At 43.4% G+C, this 3,673-nt stretch overlaps 1 pseudogene; it reads left to right on the forward strand.

The window, feature by feature from the left end:
* Positions 1-3,117: 3,117 nt before the first annotated feature.
* Positions 3,118-3,261, forward strand: LOC113458027 (annotated as a pseudogene).
* Positions 3,262-3,673: the final 412 nt, after the last annotated feature.

The following is a 3,673-nucleotide window of genomic DNA, read 5'->3' on the forward strand; positions in this document are numbered from 1 at the left end:
CCACCATGTGGTTGCTGGGAATTGAACTCAGGACCTTTGGAAGAGCAGGCAATGCTCTTAACCTCTGAGCCATCTCTCCAGCCCCAGTAGTTTATTCTTATGTATTATCATAAGAGAAACACAAGAAAGCACCTACTCACAGACTTGTACACCAATGTTCTTAAGTGTTTTATTCAATGTCACGACAAATCTTGGTTGTCAGCTTGACTATACCTGGAATCAACTAAAACCCAAGCTAATGGGCCCACCTGTGAAGGGTTTTTTTGGCCAAATTATTTGAAGCCATAAGACCTATACTAAATGAGGGTAGCACTCCTGGTGGCAGCCTAGATGAAAGGGCATGGAAGAAAGAAAGCTTATTTTTTGGAGCTTGTAGTCACCCTTGCTGTCTGGATGCTGTGGCATTCCATCACAAATTCTCTGCGATTCCAACATGAACTGAAGACCAGCAGCTCTCCAGGAATCCTCCAGGCCTTCACCATCAGATTCGAACTACAGAAAGATCTGTACAACTAATGGACTGAACAACTAATGGACTCCTAACCTTTCCATTGAACTTCAGTCTGCCACAGTTGAACTACCTACCCAGACCGCATCCTGTAAGCTAATCTAATAAATCCCATACAATTGTACATACATATATATTCATAATATATAATTCGTAATATATAATATTCATTCTGTCAGTTCTTTTTAATAGAGAACCTTGGATAATATAATTCATAATATGCCAAAACCCCAAAATAACTCAAGCAGGTATTTTCATAGCAAATTTCCCTGTATCTGTAAAATGGAATCTCATTAATAAAAAGGAAGGGAATTATAGGTAGGTGCATACAGTGAAATGATGAGCCAAAAATGTGAGGCTGAAAAAAATTGTCACATAACAAAAACATGTCTACTGTGTGATTTTACTTATATGAAATCTCAGAAAAGCAAACTCTCCAAAGCAAATCAGTGATAAACGGGACTGCCGGGAGCAGTGTATGAGTTATATATACACACACAATGCACATATATGTAAACATGTATATATGCAGGTATATGTACATATGTGTATGAGTTAAATTTTGGTATATATACCACACAATGCACATATATGTAAACATGTATATATGCAGGTATATGTACATATGTATATATATAAAGGTACCTGTGTATATATACATATACAGGTCTTACTTATTTTTATATGTATGTGTGTATATGTTCCACATGTGTGCAGTTGCCCACAGAAGTCAGAGAAGGCATCAGACACCCAGGACCTGGGGTTACAGGTGGTTGTAAGCCACCTATTGTGGGTGCTGGGAACAAACTCAAATTCTCTGGAAGAGCAGCAAGTACTCTTGATCACTGAGCCATCTCTCCTGCCCAGGTAAATAGGTTCTTTTTGAAGAAATTGTTTGCATTTGTCTATCTATGTGCTGTGTGTGTATGTGTGTGTGTGCGCGCGCTCAGGAGCACATACTTGTGTAGTGAGGGCACATAGGTTCATTTCCCCCTGCTGCTCAGGATGTGGATGATAACTGAGTCGTCTCCATGGGATTCAAGTCAGCAGTGGTATTCATGGGGACGTTGGCTGGATACAACTCCTCCATAGAAAGGGACGACACGGCCTACGAAAAGAGACTGAAGCTGGGCTGGAACTGAAGCTGAGAACCTGGGCTGAGACGGGTTTGAGCATTTGTTTACTGGGGATCTGACTGATATCAATAATCTCTGCTATGCAAATGAGCACAAAAACTGTCTTGTCTAGACCAGGAGTCAGAACGCAGTGGGAGGCAGTGCAAGGGTGTGGTGCAGCTGGAGACAGAAGAATTCATTTCATCTAGGCCTGAACAGAACGGGATATTCATTCATCAGACTAGCTCCAGGGAGGCAGGTAGCAACAGAGCCCAGAGGCTAGAAGGTTGCTAAGAGTCCAAGACCAAGGGCTTACAGCCTCTGCCAGGCAAGTGTGGCGTGGGAATCAGCTAGCAGGAAAGGCTCCACTTTACAGGTCTGTTCTCAGCGCTACTCTTTTCCCTGAGACAGGCTCATTATAGCGCCTAGGCTGGAAGTCAAGTCCTCCACCTCCTAACTGTACTGCCACACAGGGCCATGGAATAATACTTTCTGCTGCTAAATAATTAAACTTGAAGTGGATCCCTGGCTGTTGTACTGTTCTTCCCTCCTCTGTCTAGCTTCCCACTGCCTAGAAGACCAGCTACAGTCCCCCCACCCCAATCCCTGCAGAACTCTGTGATTTCCATTTTCCAGCTACGGAGCCTGGGCAGTCAGGAAAAGGTTCAGAGACTCCCACAATAGGCTCATTACCACAGGCATCAGGATCATGGCCTCTGCTGCCTCACCTGAAGACACCCTCTTTCCTGGTTCTGGGACTGGAGAGGTAGCTTGGTTAGCAGCGTGCTTGTCTGGCGTGCATGAAGCCCCAGGACCATGTAAACCAGTTGAATGTACTGAGCATGCCAGTCCATGTCTGTAATCCTAGCACTCAGGAGGCAGGAAGACTCAATGTTCAAGTTTATCATTAACTACACAGCAAGCTTAAAGCGAGCCTTGGCTACATGAGATCCTGTCCCCAAAACAGACAAAACTCCAAACCCTTTTCACTCAGAGAAAAACCTTAAGGCCAGATAAATGGCCCCAAGTTCCCACGTGATCTTTGCCCAGCCATGACCCCTCTTCTTCAGCTCCACCCCTCCCGCCCACTTCCCGTGTTTTCACATGATGCCTTCCTAGCATGCTTCTGCCACAGGGCCATTGCCTTTGCTCATTCTTCTTTCTGGAAACTATGTTCTTAGCTTCCTTCCTGTAAACTGCCTTCTCAGGGAAGCCCACAGTTCCATCTCCACGTAATATAAAATAAAGTATCACCGAGAAGCTTTCTGAATCCCCTTGCCTTGTTTGACTTTTCTTTTCTGAATAGCTATGACCTGGGATACTGTACAGTTGACATGCCAATTATATCTACTGTTGATCTTTTGAAAACAAGTGTCTTGAGGGTGGAGTTCTTTTTTTGCTTCATCTCAGGTGTCTAAAATGCTGTCTTGTATAAATTGGACTCGATAAATATTCTCAGGGTTATATGAAAATCTCACAAAAGACACAAATACAAAACTTTCCTGACAGGGGATACACCATAATCACAAAGTGGTTTTCCCAGGGCGAAGTGTATCCCTTGCACTCTGGATGTGATTTTCCCAAATGCAGGAAACTCGACTGCATAATTTGTGCAAGACTCTCCCTTGGAGTGGGGGCAGGGTAGATACAAGATGGTTCAGCAGCTAAAAGTACTTACTGCTAAGCCTAACAACCTGGGTTTAAACACCAGGACCCACATGGCGGAAGGCAAGAACTAATTCCTACACATTGTTTGTACTCTTTCTATTATATACTGTGGTATTCTTATAACACAAACACACTTATAATATTAAAAAATGTTTTCTGTCATCCTTTTATTTTGTATTTCTATGGTTGTCATTACTTTATTTACCTTTGTGCCCTCTACCATGTCTTCCCACCTGTTTGCGGCCATTACATGCATTTCTGCTACAGTTCCTGTCTTTCTTTCTTTCCTGTTTAGTCTTTTGGGGGGGGGGAGGGACGACAGGGTTTTTCTGTGTAGCCCTGACTGTCCTGGAACTCACTCTGACCAGACTGGCCTTGAATT

Source organism: Microtus ochrogaster (assembly GCF_000317375.1).
Source record: "Microtus ochrogaster isolate Prairie Vole_2 chromosome 14 unlocalized genomic scaffold, MicOch1.0 chr14_random_3, whole genome shotgun sequence".
NCBI lineage: Eukaryota > Metazoa > Chordata > Mammalia > Rodentia > Cricetidae > Microtus > Microtus ochrogaster.